The following is an 18,082-nucleotide window of genomic DNA, read 5'->3' as shown; positions in this document are numbered from 1 at the left end:
AGAAGAACGCATGAGATGGGGAACCTAAAAGAACCATTGAAGCTAGAAGAGAAGCAGCCGGCTATAATACTAAGTGCAACAGTCATTGGAAAGATTACCTTGAGCAAATCACTTAATATCTCAGAGTACTGAACATTTACTGAAGTTTGAATAAGCCAGGAAACAGATGGCATATGTGGGTCACTTATTTTGTCAAATGGCTTTTTTATTTAACAGATAAGCTTAAACGTAAAAAGTCTAGGTGGTCCTAAGATTATAGAGTAAATTGGGGAACTGGGATGCAAGTAATTTTGCAAAATTATGATGATAATTTCTACTTTGTCTAAGCCTTAAGGTTGCTTGAATAAACAAATAAAGTAATTGTATTGAAAATATTGTTGAAAACCGGTTCTAATCCCGTTTTGCAAGAGACAGAAGGGTTTTTCTGGACATAGTGTTACTATAGTAAAAAGAATAAAGAGAACACGCAGGAAAAGAAACTCAAAGGTAAAATGTTCAAATCTTTAGAGTCCATAATTTTCTGAGACATAAAGCTAGAAATTCAAGCATGCCAAACAGGCCATGTTGGTTTGGATACGCACTTAATTTCATAACCATGAGGTATTCCTTTATTATAGTTTATATCAGAGTAAATGAATTTTCAGCATGGCTCAAGAGATAAGGATTTTAGTCCTAAGTCCACTACTAACAATGAGAATGACATCAAGTCAATCAATTTTTCTTTGTGAGTTTCATTTGCTTTCTCTGTAATGTGACCCTTGAACTAAAAGATCTCCAAGTTCCATTTCAGTTGAAAAACTCTTGTGATTTTGGAATTACAAAGTACAGATTCTGGTTATGTGGCTCTTACTTTACATTTGCATCTCACACTAGAAAGATGACATCGTCAGCCACCCAATGAGATTGGTGAGATGAGTGACAGGAGTAGCTGATATTCCTTCAGAGAATGTGAGATCTAACTGCACAGATCTTGTTTTAAATCCCACATCCAGGACTTACTGGGCAGAAAAGCTTGGGGAGTGTAAGCTTTTAAAGTCTAAGATTTCTCATTTAAGATGATGTGTAATTTTGATGATTGAATGAGACAGTGTGACAATGTCAGGCACATAGTAAGTGCTCTATAATTTTTTTTCTTGCTTGTTTTCCTTTTGGGTTAGACTGACATAATAAATAGCTCACAGCTAAAAGATTAAAACATAATAAATGACTTGCAAAATAGTAAATTTCTGTTCTCTAATCATAATGAATATTTAACCCCAACCCTAACACAGAGATCACCTGTTTGTAATCATCCTGACCTGTCTTTCTAGCCCCCAGACCAACCTCTCTTTATAATTACATTTAAAAATAAAGTGAAATAAAGAATACAAATATGGAATCTATAGCACCACTAAATTTCCCTTTTGAATTTCTATGAATACTTATTCCTAACGATTCCCTTGCAATTTCAGTAATTAGTATAAATGATTTAAATTAAAGTATTTTTGGCTCAATGACAATAGCTACAGCTACTATGATTATTTATTGTATGAATTGCTGCAAAGCACTTCTTTTTTTCTCCCCACAGTAATGTTAATTTGTTCTGGAAGCAGCAAAAGAAAGCAGTTGTCCTATCATATCAGCCACTCTGTTGGCAGAGAACCACTTTAAGTCCTTGTTGAATTTATATGGAATGCATTAGAAAAGATTCTGTCCTTGAGTGGCTCAGTTTACACATTCTCTATATTTATGCATAAATTAATATGCATATGTATCTTCAATATAATTACATAACGCGTGCACACACATACGCATGCACACACCTGACAAAAGTAATGCTTAAAAAATCAGTTACTATGTCTATAGGTGGTGATTTCATTCAAAGCATGCTGCATTGTTGACACTTAGGACACTGTCCTAATTTGAAGAATCATTCTCAAAAAGGGATGAACAAATTCCAATTTGCAATACCAAGTAGGCTCATAAGAAAAGAAGGTTATTATTTTTTTTAATGAGTAGTGCAGCTGACCCCTTCATTCAAGGTCAGACTATGAAAATATTAAAGTGACTCATGAGGCATGAATATTCATTTGGCACATAGATATAAACACACCAATTTTGTTTTCATGTAAGTTACTGGAAAGGCAGAGATCCCTCATTAAATAGAATTTTTGTGGTTGAAATCTGTTACCAGTTTGTCAAAACACCTGTCTGCATTTACAATACATATGGCATTCGATCCAGAATGCCACATGGGTATCTACTTTCTGTATAGGCTCTGACACTTTGAAGTACATACCCAGGATCTGTCCCTCTTGAAATTAGATTCCCAACTCGAAAACTGTTTCATCCGTGTCCAAAAGGCCTTCCTGCAGAGTTGAGGATCCACGGGCAGGGAATGAGCACTAACTCTTGTTCCCACCTCACAGGGAACACCGACCGCTACCTGGCTGTGGCCTCTGTCTCCTCTCGCCTGAATTGCTGCAATAGTGCTGATTGGTCTGTCAGATTCTTGCCTCTTTCAAATATGTTTTCCACATTGCAGTCAAATCTGATCATGTCTATCTCTTCCCTCAGAGCATTTAAAATCCCTCAGGATAAAGTTCAAAATTATTAACGTGGCTGAGGAGTCCCCTGGTGCTCTGTCTTGTTGCCTCTCTGCCTTGTGATCTCCGCTCCAGCTATGCTGAGACACCTGTGATGCCCAGAATTTGATATGTGTATTTTTGCCTCCAGCTCTCTGCACATTCTATGCCCTCTGCCCAAACTGTTAGCTCTCCTCTCTCAGCCTCCCCTGGGTGAACTCTAGTTTTTCTCCTTTAGGTGTCAATGTAGTCATGACTCCCCCTAAGAATCCTTTCCTGATACTTCCCCAACCTTTTCTCAAGTGCTCATGATTTGTCCCTATATGATATCATAGGTCACCTCCTCAGATGTGGGACTTGCCACACTGTATCATAATTGCTGTTTTATTTCTTTGTCTCACCCATAGATTTTTTTATAAACTTTTTGGATTATGCATAATCAGCTATTACATCTCTAGCAGAATACCCAGCACTTAATAGGTGTTAATAAATATTGATAATAAGTGAATATAATAATTAGGGTTAGTTATGACATGAGTCATGTGTTTATGAGATGTATTTATTAATTTAATTCCAAACAAAAATCTCATTCAAAAACCAGAAAATACGCTCTACTCAATAAATGAGTAATATAAAAACTTAAAATCACTCTATGTTGAAATATATATTTTTACTCTTTACAAACATTTTTAATTTTTAACTTGAAACCCTGTTATTCAACTTTACCAACAGAAAAATATTCTTTTCTTTTTCCTATTTTAAGGAAAGCAAATATGAAAAAATTAGCCTTATTTTTAGCCTTTGTTGGTCACTCCCCGTATAACTCGTTTAATGGCCCTATTTCACTCACTTCACTCACTGTTATGGTTAGCTAGTGCTGCGCAACAAACTGCCCCATATTCAGTGGAAATGATAATCATTTCCGACCATCCTCAGAGTTCTGGACATTGATACAGCTCAGCTAGTTGGTTGTTGCTGGTCATCATCTGTCCTGTGGCTTTAGTCAGATGGTAAGGCTTGAGTTATTTTGATGGCTTTCTCATTTCATATGTCTGATGATGGACACTGGCCGTCATCTGGGACTTCAGTGGGAACTATTGGCCAAAATACCTACACGTGGCTGTTCCATGTGGCCTGGGTTCCCTCACAGCATGGAGGCCGGGTTCCAAGTACAGCTGGGAACCCAGCAGAAGCTGCACGACTTTTCTAACCTCATCTCAGGAGCCATGCCACCTCATTTCCCCTACATATTCTCTTTTGGAAGTTTATAAGGCCATCCATGTTTTAAAGGGAGGAGAAATGGATTCTACATCTTGATGGGAGGAATGTCCAACAACTTGTGGGTGTGTTTTAAAACCACCAAATTCATCTAACCACATTCTCCAACACATTCTTTTAAATGACATGCTCCTTCACGTGTCCATCTCACTGCAGACCAGCTTCCTCTATTTTCAGTATGCTGCTGTGTGCATGTTTTGGTTTCTTTCTATGACGTGAGCTCAGTATGTTGGAGAGTGTGTGTGCACGAGCACTTGCAATCATGGGTCCATGTGGAGATGAGTGAGCTTGTGCTAGACCTGAGAGTATGGACACCTGTGTAGTCACATGTGTGAAAGCATGCAGATATTCCACTATGATCTCTTAAGTGTCATCATAAACTTCTCTTTCCCCTATTAAAGCCGCTGGTGTACATAGCAAGAGCTTTAAAATGTTTCTAATTAAAAATTTATAATTTTCTTAGGTTATGGCTTACATTTTCTGAATCAAAAGTGGTAGGTTCTCCTTAAAAATATTCTGTTTGGGGTGATTAAAAGGGTTTTGAAAATAGATAGTGGTGATGGTTACACAATGCAATTAATGCCACTGAACTCTACACTTAAAATTGTTTTAAATGGCAATTTTAAAAAAGAGGCAGAGACACCCAGAGAAAGAGAAACCATAATTTTTAAAAAAAGTAATACTATATACCAAAAGCCATTGAATTGTAGTTTAAACAGGTGAATTTTATGGCATGTGAATTATACCTCCATAAAGTTGTTAAAATGTTCAAGGGACAGATATAGATACTGCCTTTTTCTTGCTACAGTTCTAGAGTAAGGTGCTTAGAATCATATTATATTGAACATAAAAAAACAGGACTATATATTGTGCAACCAATATATCTCTAAATGGTGATATGAGGCTTCCTGGTTATATAATATATATTTTAGCAGCTAGTACTTCAGAGTTTATTCATTTAGTCGCCAGACATTTTTCCAGGTTTCTAATGTTTTTGTTTGTTTTGTGGACAATGATCAGAGGCTTTTTTATGCCTAAAAGCTGGTGGTGTTGTATCTATGCTCACACTGTGTGAGCATCATATATACACACAAAGGACTATCCCTAAACCTACAAGAAACCTAATTCAGGCCGTGTCTAGTTATAGATGACCTTATGCAGAAATTCTTTTCAATTTCATGCATATTCCTTTCCTCTGTTTTATTTCTAATGACTTCCATCATTAAAATTCTTGGTTCACGAGTGAAAATATGGGAGTGGAATCAGCATATGGAAAAATATATGTGGAACAAAAATTAAAAGTACAAAAACATCTGGGTGTAGAATTTGGTGTTATGTTTTGTTTTCATTTCAGGCTGGGCCAAAGAATAAAAGTTGGCCTATCCACCCTCCTATCTTCAGTAAGGTTCAGTAAAAACTTTTCAGCTGCCTAACATTCCAAATGAGCTCTGGCTACGGATCAATCAATCAATCAATCGTATTTTGTAGTATCCTGTTCTGATTCTACTCTAGTCCATTTCAGCCCACCCTATCCCCTCCCACCAGGGTCACTGTCCTTAGTCTTTCCTTCAGCTAGAGCTCTGTTTGTCAGTGGTGAGGAAAAATTTAACTGGTTTGATTAACCTAAATAGACTTTTTCTGCTCCTATTCATGTCTGTTAAGACGTATGAAAAATGCGTCAGATACCCAAGATTCAGTCTAAATTCAAATATAATGAATATCATACCGCCCTAACTTGGGTCTCAAGAAAGTAAACAAGTAAACCAATAAAACGTCTTAAAGAAATCTTTTCCAGAGGATGTAAGCCAGCAAAAACTACTGAAAAAACCACCAACAAAAGAACCTTAAAATAAAACAACCAAAAAGTATATGTTATCTAACCAACATGCCCCATTTCACTACTTGGAGGATATATTGGTTATATAATATTTAGCCTTGTTTCTATTAGTGTGGGCTCCAAGCCCCATGTAAGCAGGCAGAGTAGTCCACTATGTGTCTCTTAAAGTCTCAGTGATTTCATCACCAATAACCCTATGCCAGGGAACCTCAGATCTGGGAAAAATATCAAGTTTGGGAAAATATCAAGTCTGATGATCTTATCATCAAAGCCACAGTTGATAATGATACTGCCAAATGCATTCATACAGGTGATAATGAGAACACTGGTTTTCATTAGTATACAACCGACCCTCCCAACCTGCGTATTCTGCATTCACAGTGCACTTTCCTTTCAGAACAATTGTGTGATACTGGCCTTTTTGTGTGTAACAAAAAGGCATGACAGTGAATTTCCCCAAATATTCACCAATAAGAAGAAAGAAAACTATCAGAAATTCCATAAAATAAAACCATCTTAGTGACGTGTAAAGGAAAACGTTATGAAGCCGCTTATCATAGTTCTCACACTAAGCTTGCAATAGAAAGGGAATGGGAAACAGAAGTTTGAGGATGTCCTCTTATTTCCCAATGTCTTCCAAAAGGTGTTTTCTCGTGTAACAGAACCTAGGAGAGGTCTCTCAGCTGAATCAGGCCTACTTCTCCTTTAATTACAAATATTTGACATCCTCTCCACTATTCTGAAATTAAATTCACAGATAGTATAATCTAGCAGTGCATACAATTTCAAAGAATTAGTATAATGTTATGAAATGAAAAAGAAAAATAAGTGGAATATAATTTCTCAAAAAGTGCTGTATAGTTTACATGTAAATACTTAAGAAGAGTTATGCTAGAATATAAAGTGGTTATATGTTTGCCCCCATTAGAAGTACCCTAAATTAAAGAGCCACAAAGGCTTATGGATTTAGGTGTGTTTTATTAGGCTATACAAATTTCACTATGACAAGTGTTGGTAATGTGATTTTTCTATTATATGATAAACAATTATTTTAAAGTTCTGAATAAAATAAAGTGCAATCTTCCCTAGAGTTACACAGTATTTGCATTTCAGGTAATTCAGTATACACTATGATCATGCCAAAAAAAAAAAAAAAATCACTTCGTATATGTATAAAAGAGTTAGTTATGTCCTTGACTCAGAAAATTTAAGTGGGTTTGTGACTCCCCAAAATATCTGATGGCCTATATCAAAATCCTGAGAAAATTAAAACAATGTTTTGATGCGCAGTTTTTCCTGTGCAGTGCCGACTGGCTAGCAATCCAGATAACTCCTCCTAAATGTTTGTCTTGCCTCCAAGCTCGTGACAACCAAAAATGTTTTCATAAATTTCCAAAACATACTTTGGAAAGAAGCAGTACCACCGGCCACGAGAACCATGCTGTCGGTTTTCCAGGGGCCTAGTCACCTTGCGCCCGCACTGCCCTGGTCCCTCGGAGGACAGGGGCCATACTCTGCTCATGGCCAGTGTCCTTGGTCATGGGTTAGGTTCTCCACAGCAAGGCCAGGCGCACCAGTTAGTTGGTTTATCTGATATTTACTGAAGGCGAGGCAATAGACATTCAGTAAACTTTGATATACGCTGTATTAAATAATGGAATCTAGGTTCCTGGTGACCAGTGCTGGCCAGAAGTTTCTGCTCAGACACACACCGCTCCAGGAATAGTTCCCTCAGCCTGCTCTCATTTTTCTGAAGTCGGATCCAGGAGGGGCTTTGACTCTCCAAACAAAATGTCACAATAACTTATCGTATTTGGTCTGTTCCGTGTATTTATTCTCTTCCCCGCCTAACCAATATCTAAAAATAAAAAGTTGATGTAAACTGGGAAAATGCCACACTGCTCTCGAGGCTAGCTGAACCCTAACTTACCTAAGTCGAAGGCAACATTCCCCTTGGAAGACAAATCTGGTCATAATGATGTAAGAGGAGGAGGGGAACAATGCACTTACGGCTGTCAGGAGGCATATTCAGGACATGATTTACCAGATTAGTTCTGGAAAAGTAGTTTGGTCAAAAAACATTTGCTGTGCATTTTAGGTGGATTTATTTTTTGCAACTGTGTCAGGAAAAAAACATGCATTTTATTCTTCGACCTATTATTTTTCCTGTATTCCTTTTTTTTTTTGCTTTGGGAAGAAATTGCTAATCACTGCCCCCCCCCACACACACACACACACATGTACATTTGTGGGTAAAGATAAATAAAGACCAGTCACACCACACACTGCCTTTGCTCTGTGACTTGAGTATGTGAACATTTGTCAGTTTGTACTTGCTGCCTGCTGGCATGAGCAAGTATATTTCTTAATCTATTTCACACCATTACTGCCCAAAGAGAGAGATCACTCTGCTCCTCAATTTTCCTAAAGAGGCCTGTGCTTTTCAGGGTGGAGCTTAGAAAGAAAAGCAGCAGGAAAGTCAAATTCACTTAATGAAAACACAGCCCAGGGCTCAGAGTTTCACACGTTGCTGGAGCTCCTGCAGCTCTGCCGTGTCTGCTATCCAGGGGTATTAAACCTCCCCGCCAATGCTGTGGCTCAAGTTCACAGCACATTAAAAAATGAGACATTCTCATTACCTGGCATTCTACTCAACTGAGATATCAGGGGATGCGAAATAAAAGGATTTCAGTCTTCTTTTCTTAAAAAGAGAAAGCTACAGCAATCCACTCAGGAAATTAATCCTTCCTAAACTGCTTTTTTCCCAGAAATATAGAAATGATGTTAGCAATAATAATTAAAATTATTATTTATGAAAGGCCTGCCATGTGCCATGTACAATACTTAATTATTTATCTGTTTTAATTTTACTTCTTACCACAACTCTTCAAGTCAGATTGAATTAAGAAGAGTATTTTGGGAAAAAAGGGTCTTCATTGCTTCTAAATTATACCCTACTTTTGACAAATTGGAATTTTAGTATACCTGAACCTTAACCTTAGCCTGATACCCTCTGCAAGGCTATACCTTAAAATCTGTGTAGGAGTTTTAGAGCTACATTCACTTATGCTCAACTGCTTTGAATGAGTCTAATAAACATCATGATATAATGTTTCAACATTTTGACTTAGATGATTAGACATTCCATTGGAGGAAAGTTGTTGGATGATATCTATTTACATCATCTAAATAGAAGTCCAGCCAATATAATAATTGCTTCATTTCATTTTTTAAAAATCCACTTCACTTGACTTTTAATTGTAAAGAACAATGTGATGGTTTAGCCTGAGAATTTCGCTGGCAAATATTTTCTTTTGAAAGTAAAGTTCCCTTCAGTATGATATTTAAAGTGTTTTCATTCAATGCTTTTAAAATATATTTTATCCATTTCCGAGTATAATGATAATAAATATAATAATGCAGCTTATATTACAAAAACATTTTTGAAACTGAAATTACAGATATAAAATCAATGACACTAATAATACGAAACTGTGACAAGGAATAAAAATATAAAGTAAAGTGAATTTAAAATGTCTTTTCTAGTCTCATTTATCATTCAATATTTGATTGTAAAGTATTTTATAATTTTGATGTGTCATATTATATCCGTTAGAGTCATCATCTAAGCTTTCTGCAGCTGATACATGTGAACCATGAATTATTTCTATTGCTAAAAAATTTTGTAAACTTTAAGCTAAGTCTAAAAGCACTGCAGAAACAGTACTTCTTTAGATTGCATTTTCCAGAGTTCAGAGTAAGGAAGGTTCTTCTCTTTGGAGGCATTTCTCAGGTAACCATGGCAGAGGGCTTTGGCTCATGAGTTCTGCCCCAGTTCATACAGACCCAGGTGGAGGTACTGGGAGTAAGAAATCTCCTGTTAAAGTTTCCATCTCAGTGATATCATTTGTTATAGTAATTTCTGGAATTTATTAGTGCCTAAGTAACTGATTATATGGATATGGTCTTCAGTGCTGACAAATGTATTACTAATTTGAGGTCAGTTTGGCTTACCCTGGGAACCCCGAGAGCAGAGACTTAGAAATCTTGTGCACAAGTAGCTTCATAACATACTAGGCAGCAGGGCAAGGGGAGTGGAGAGGAAGCCAAACAGAAAGAGGGAAAGCCGGTCAGGAACTCACGTTGCATGGACCACTGCTACAGGACCCTCGGGCACACCCTCACCCGGACCTGCTGGGGGCCTTAAGCATGCATTCCTGAATCATCCACACAGGAGACAGAAAAAGGGAAGCACTATTATGGGCTACTGTCCCCATTGATCAAGATGCCCCCACGGACATCAGTACCTTCATACTTCCAAGTTCTTTAAGGGTGGACGCCAGTTGTTTTTCCCCCAAGTCCTAGGGCGACAGGAAGCAAGACTTCGGGCTGCACAAGCCTACAGCCAAGTCCTCCCAGGCTCAGCCTGGTCGGATCCTGTACATAACTAGTCTCTACTGCGATAGCTGAAGTTGGAGCTAAGAGGGTTTGAGGTGGTTCATAAGAAGAGCCCAAAACTTTTTAAAATCATTCGATTGCTTTCTTACCTTTAAACAGGAGCTTACTTAAATCAAAAATATCAATTACAAAAAAAGATGACAATGTTCTAGCATTCATGTCGCAGTAATTGCATCATTCGTGTATAAAGATGTGGCAGACGGTCAATCCCAGTTTGGCCTAATGGTAGATTATCAGCATCATATGGCTCATGTAATAATATAATCTGATATGATATGAAAGAGAAGCTTGTGCACTGAAACATATGGCTGAAACATAGCACAATGCCGTCATCACAGTAATGTCTCTTCTGCATATTCCATACTTTACATACATTATTTAGCTTATATTCTGTTTAAAATAAAAGATCAATTAAATCTATTTTTATTCTCAAGTAACTCTTGTTCCTCCTACACATTATGAGGTGTTTTTGTGTGTGTGTTTTTGTTGTTATTGTTGTTGTTTTTGAATTAAATGAAAGAGCAAGAGAGAAAAAAAATAAAAGTATGCAGATGGATGGGGGAAGAGTAAGCTTGCAAGTCCTTGCTTCAGAATTTTTTCTTGTAAAAAGTGTTAAATGTGAAATAGCACTATGAAACACTTTGCAGTCCATTCAGTTTCTTTTGGAAAATAAGAGTTGGATTGAAATGAACACTTTAGAAGATATTTCATTTCTTGGCATTTAAAATCAATATTTTTCTCACTGTCATGAATATTTTTTTGGAGAAGCCTTGGCAGCTATTTTTGTTCATTGTAATTGTGGCTCTACTGCAGGTGAAGATGGAACACCTTTCTCTCATTATTAAGAGCTTAGTAGCCCTGAGCTAAAGGTTGTGATTCTTCATGTCACCACTGTGGTGGCAAATAAGAATTCTCATTTAGTTTCTAGTAACCTCATTTGTCAAGAAGACTGTATTTCAAGTTTATATAGATTTAAGGCAAACAAAAACTGGACAGCTGAATGCCTCTTTGGTCATAAATTACATTCATCAATTAGAGAAAAGTTAAACTAACGGCATATTAATTTTGCAGGCTACTAGCCTATTTTAAATTTTATTTTAAAAAGATGTGTGAAGTTCATTTAATTTTAAAATTGGTTCTCCATTAGTAATAGTTTTAATGTGCTGCTAATGTAAAAAAAGAAGCACTTATATGAACCACATCCCAAGCTAAGGAGATGTTAAATTCCCTAAAATTTATAGTGAATGTGAAAGTAAAAATATGTTAGCAGGATGTTCTGCCTGGCAGTTTGAAAAGGTTTTTTTAAGTAAAAGCTTTGAAATTGTTCTCAAGTCTTTCTTTATGCTTTCAATTTTAGCCTGAGTTTATCAAGAATTATAAAAAGGTCATGCTCTGAGAAACTTTAAATCTGTCTCAATCTTGAAATGACAAGCCTTTCAAGCCAAATGACTAAAGCCCTCAGAGAGGCAGAGTATACACACTGCGTCTCCCAGTGCCTCAAATAAACTTAAAGCTTCTTACTAATGCAGCCACGTGTTACTGAATTGTGTAGCTTTATAAACCCTCTCTAAGTTTAGGTTATTTTTAGTTATTTCCCATTATCTTGCCTACCACCTGAAAAATGCTGGGTTTTCACTTCACATTTACTATCTAATACAATTAAAAATTCATCAAAAGCATGGACTGGTAATGATCCAGCAAACCAAGCTAACGTACGTTATCATGACAACACTCACTTCATGTCCTCCTTTCATTTCCACTCATTGAAATAGTCAATGCTACTCTTGAAGATCATAAATATTCATAGACAAGCCATCATAAACACCATTTTGATGTTGTTTCAACAGACAGAGGTTTCATATTGTCTCAGAACCTATCAGGTTTAGCTTACATTACCTTAACTTTCTATCTATATCCAATTGATTTTTCAAATTCCTGATCAACATTTTAGATATTTTTCACCTACCAATTAATCTAAATTATTCTTCAAACCTGTTTATAGTTGCAAGACAACATACAATGAGCAAACCAGTGAAAAAAAATCAACATTTTATAACTTCCTTAGTATATATTTCACTATCCATCATAAACATGGTGTGTTATTGTTCCCATAGCTGAGGAAATTTGCAAATATTTTTCTCTAATACCACTTTTGAATACATAAAAATGCCTATCACTAGTAAAAACTTATATTTTTTTCAACTATTCTTATTACTTTTACACAGAATCAAAAGTCTAGAACCAAGCAGACTAGAATTTATAGCTTAAAATCTATTGTGACTTACAAAATGTATTTAAACTAATTTTAAAATTGATTTGAATTTTGCTGTCATAGAAAGAATTACTATGGTCCATTCTCGAGCTTCAGCAGAAAAGCACCTGGACATTGCTTCTGGGATGAGGCCCAGGACCCACCTTTTTTAATAGCTACCTATGGACTTAAATAACACTTAGAAGAACTGTCTTGATTATATTTACATTGCATTTATCATCTTTGAATAATTCTTCTTTTTTCCAGCTTTATTGAGGAATAATTGACAATTGTTTCTATTTACATTATAGAACATGATGATTTGCTATACATACATATTGTGGCATGATTACCACGATCAAGTTAATTAATACAACCATCACAAGCTAACTCTTGTGTGGTAAGAATGTTTAAGATCTACTCTCAGCGAACTTCAAGTCTACAGTACCATATTAACCACAGTTACTACGCCGTACAATAGACCCTCAGAACTTAATTAGAAAGTTTGTGCCTTTTGACCTGCATCACCCAATATTTCATTGCCCTAGTCCCTGGTAACTACCATTCCACTCTGTTTCTATAAGATCAGTTTTGTTTTGTTTTTTACATCATTTATATATGCCACATTTTTTTTATTCATTTGTTCCTCAACTAAAATTTAGGTTGTTTCCATATTTTAATTTTTATAAATAATGTTACAATAAATATGGAAGTGCAGCTATTTCTTTGAGGCATTGATTTTATTACCCCTTTGATTCATAAGTAACAAAAATGGACCACAGGAAAATATCCTAATTAGCTAGAAACTGGAATTTGATGTGGTTCCATAAATTATTACCTCATTTACAGAGTACCTGTTTTTTTCTGGGGTTAAGGGTACAATACGCCTGTAATTTTAGTATTTTATATTTAATCATAAATTATTTATTTTAAAACTTAAGTCTACTGATAAATCTAATGTGAATTTGGATTACATTGATAAAAGCACAGTGTCCAGAAGAGGAGAGATGAGGATTCCTTTATTTCTGCAAATATGGAACTTTACTTGGTATATGGCTTTTGGTTCTAGACACTGAGCCTTAAGAAGAGAGAAAAGTCTACCCGCAATCAGAGGAAAGCAGCAGGAGGTGGAAGGAACATCAGCAGAGACATAGTAATTTTGGCCCTAAACGTGCCCTCAAAGTGACTTTTCCATTAATAATATGGTTCAAAGATGGATGTTCTGAACAATCCACGCCAATAGGGGAGTTCAATATTTCAACTAATTTTAACTATTCTTATAATGCAGTTTCTAAGCTCTTACAATTATTTTGAATTTGATTCTATAAATTTTGGTAATCTAGAGGAATATCTATTTACTTATTTTAAAATGATGAATATTTGGGAGAATTTTGTCTTTCTTTGACTTTGAGAAGGATGAGGATTCATTTACTCAATACTATATGTCAGAATTCTGAGTTCTCTCTGGCCAGGTTAAAAAGAGGAGTCTATAAAAAGAGATTAGGAAACTCACAGACTCTTAACGAGAGCCAGAGAGTCAGTCTGGGTGTCTCTCAGTGGCATGTTCTTCCCTCACTGCTGTTGGCAACAACACCACTGTTCACGATAACACTTGAAACTGTATCCCCCAACTCAGGACAGTTCTGGCCAACTACACAGCCGCTTCTCCAGTCCTACTCACGGCCTAACAGAAGTCTTCCCTCGACACACCTGGGTAGGCAAGTAAGATCATAACACAGTAATTTCCCTAAAGTGAGAAAGAAAGTCTGAAGGTGGCTGTAAAGCTGAAAATGTAAGAATAGTCACTATAAAATTATATTTATAGAGAATTATGTGCCAGTCTTTTTGCTTGACTCTTGGGTATGATGATAAATACTTTTATATAGAGCAGTTCTTAGACATGGGGCTAAAGGTTAAAAGTTACAAGGAAACAATCTTACCTCAATACCAGTGAATTCATTTCTAATATGTTGTTAAAAAGAAACTTCACATTATAAAATCCCATTAAAATTTGTTTAGCCCAGCCGACATGGCTCAGTGGTTGAGCGTCGACCTAGGATCCAGGCGAGCGGGGTTCGATTCCCGGTCAGGGCACATGCCCGGGTTGCGGGCTCGATCCCCAGATGGGGGTGTGCAGGAGGCAGCCGATCAATGACTCTCTCATCATTGGTGTTTCTCTCTCTCTCCCTCTCCCTTCCTCTCTCTGATATCAATAAAGATATATTTTAAAAAATAGTAATAATAAAATAAAATTTGTTTAAATTGAAAAACCAAGCAGGATGTAAACTAGAAAATTTTGGACTAAAAGGTATTTTCTGTCAGAAATTTTAATAATCAAGATGTTTAGCAAAAAGCGTATTTATTATTATAATAGTTTATCAAAATAGTTTTTTTTAAAGGTCTTAATTATCGTTGAGTAAATGCTGAACTACCCATAAAATTAAAATTAAAATCAATGAATTTCTGATTCTCAAAATGAATTGCAGTACAGTTTATAAGCCTTTATGTTAGCAAAGCAGACAGCCAGTCAGAAAAAGCAGATGCTGATTCCTGTTCTATTTATACACTTTTTTGCATATACACAAACACACACACACACACACACACACACAGTGGTAAGAGTCCTGTTGCAAATCAAGGTCTCTAACTGACTGAGCAATATAAGAAGTGACTGGACCTCAAGGTTAAAAAATATTAATAGTTTTTTAGCACTTTTATATGATAGCCTTTTAAAAAACCCTATATTATCCCAATTATATCAATGAGACCAAAATGATAGAAGTGGGTGAAATAGTTGCATAAGATAAACAATTAAAGCTAATCTATAGTGACAAAAGTAAGAATAGGAGTTGCCTTGGATGAGTCAGGGCCAAGAGGAGTGTTGGGAAGCTGATACCATTCTTATCTTATCTGAATAATGGTTATCACAGTGTGTTCACTTTGTAAAAATCCACCAAGCTATAAATTAATGATCTGTGCATTTAGCAATATATTTTAAATATAATTTTTAAAAATACTTAACCTATTCGCCCCTACCATCTGCCTGTGGAGTTCATGCTGGTTCCTTCCATTGACCAAACACACTGAGAAGCCAGAGGAAAGGGAGCGAATCACCGCAGTTGGTAAAGTCCAGCCTGCAGAGCACTGGGCAGAGGCAGGACTACCCCAGAAGGGGCCAAAAAAGAATAACCAGCTTAGGGGTGCTTCTAATATGCACCCTTGAGCCTTGTTTATAACAATAAAAAGCTGGGGGTGGGGGAGGAACAGGGAAAAACTAAATATCCACGAGGAAGCAAATCAACAAATTATACCTGAAATAAGCGTACAGTTGTAGGTCATACACCATTGCAGGTTAGAGCTGTATGAATCAGGGATAACTCATAAACAAAATGGTAAACACAGAAGGATCTTCTGAAAGAAAATGAAATGTGACATCAATTTTATTACATTTTTAAAATAATATGACTTGTTTATTGTTTGGCAGTGTATTTATGTGGTAGCAGGAGTAAATACATGCTTAGGGATAATAAATATTGAATTCAGAATAGCTATTTTTCCTGGGGAAGTGAGTAGTGTGGTTATAGAGGGCTTTTACTGTATTTACAATGTATTACATCTTAACCTACATGAAAGGTACATAGATGTCCATTGAGTCACTCCTTATACCTTTGTGAATACCTAAGCAAGGCCTACTTGCTTTCTGATTATTTAAACTTTTAGAATCTACTTCCTTAGTTCAAATCCTTACCCTTGAAATAATACCTAATAGAGCCGTCCTTTATTTTGTAAGCATAACAAAGACTATGTGTTGTGTAGCCCCAGAGGCTTTCCGATGAGCGCCGCATAAGTTGAGGTCCATTTAACAAATATGATCTCATGCACTGTCAGCATATGTGTACTCACTAGAATTAAAATGCAATAACAAGAAATGCATGGCAAATGAGTTTGAAACCTTTACCGACATATGAAATAACTTCTCCCGGCCAGGGTCAATTGAACCACATTTCTCACTTATTTTGCCCTTTGTCTCCACATAGATCTATAATACTAAGGGGAAAATATTCCCTACTCATTACAGAGCAACACTACAATAATTTAATTTCATTGCTCAAGCTAAGTACTTTTAAATACTACTATTTCTATGGCAATCTCCCTTTTTGGAGAATATCTGCAGCCTTTTGATTCAAACTGCATCCATATTATCTCAAGTGCAAGCTAATTGTGGCTAAACCAATCACAGCATGACACTTTTGAATTAACATTCTTAAATAATGAGAATCATCTCAGAAATGCTACTACATTTTTTCTCAACATGGAAAGAATCAATTCAGTGGGTCTCATGATCATAAAACCTAAAGATAGAAATTGGAAGAATTCAGGATCTAAAAAAAAGGGAAGAATTCAGATTCAAAATATTTGTTCTCAAAATTTTAAAAATATAGCTGGAATTTTTATATTTTTCTTTGATTGAGGTTGGCATTTGTTCCAGCTAAAGCATTTGGATATAAGCAGATTTTCTTCCCTCCCATTGCTTTTTACATGGCACGTACAAATAGTTTCTCCTCCACAAACACCTCCTGCAGCCAAATCATTCCACTATAGAGAATTTCCTGAATGCTGCATTTATTAAGATAACACTCTTCTGTCTAATAGTGGAAAGCATGTTGACTCACATACCTACATTTTTCTATACATTTTTATTCAAATATTTGCTACCATATAGACACATCTTAGGTTTAGATGAAAAAAAGAAATCATTTCCTTTTTGCTTCTTTGGGAAGTAACAAGACAGTTAAAAATGTTGTTATTGTACATTATATGTCTTTTACTTACACAGGAAACTTTTTTTTTTTTTTTTAGGAAGAAAGAGAACGAAAAAAAGAAAGAAAAGAAATTAATGCATTCAACCTATGATATCAACACATTAGATAAATGTCATCAATGAATAGTTTTGTAAGAATAGTTCTAGGGAAAAGAATAGAGAAATACCATTATATTTCTTTTTTATTTTCCCATGTCAATTATTTATTCTGCTTCAGGCGCTACTATATATTAAGAATTTTAAGGAGCCTGAAATTTTTTTACACCTGGTAGGAGTACAATAAGGGATTGGTGAATTAAATTAAAAGGTAACGAAGCTATAAAAGTTTTAAAATTTATTACAGAAGAAATGATTAGGGACAAGGAAGCAGCTTCATCGACTTGCTAAACTTTTCTCATATAATTATTTCTTTCTTTTTGCTTTGTAACTAAGGTTCTTAGAAAGTAAAATAAGTTACTTAATTGTAAATTTTAAAGAAGACAGTGAAGTTAGATGAAGCTAATTGACAATATTTAATATGATTTTGTCATCTGTCGTGTACTCCTATTTAATTGTGTCTTGTTTGTCATTTACCAATGAGATTCACTTAGGTGACTTTATTTTAAGGTCATAGGGTGCAGGTAAGGTGTCTTATTTATTTACATAAGCACTACCCTGACCAGTATTACATCTTGTATATAGTAATAATATCTTATTTTAAACGATTCACTCATTTCTCCCATGTTCAAGGCATCATGCTAAAGGCTAAAAATATTTTTTTTTAAAAATGAGACATTGTCTTGCTTGTCTACAAAGAATTTATAATAAATTCATAAAAATTAATTTCTAGTAAATTGGTATTCTGTAACAATATTTTGAGCTATGGCCTATGG

The sequence above is a fragment of the Miniopterus natalensis genome, chromosome 5 (genome assembly GCF_054644295.1).
Source record: "Miniopterus natalensis isolate mMinNat1 chromosome 5, mMinNat1.hap1, whole genome shotgun sequence".
In the NCBI taxonomy this organism is placed as follows: domain Eukaryota; kingdom Metazoa; phylum Chordata; class Mammalia; order Chiroptera; family Miniopteridae; genus Miniopterus; species Miniopterus natalensis.
Note: the sequence above shows the minus strand (reverse complement) of the source record.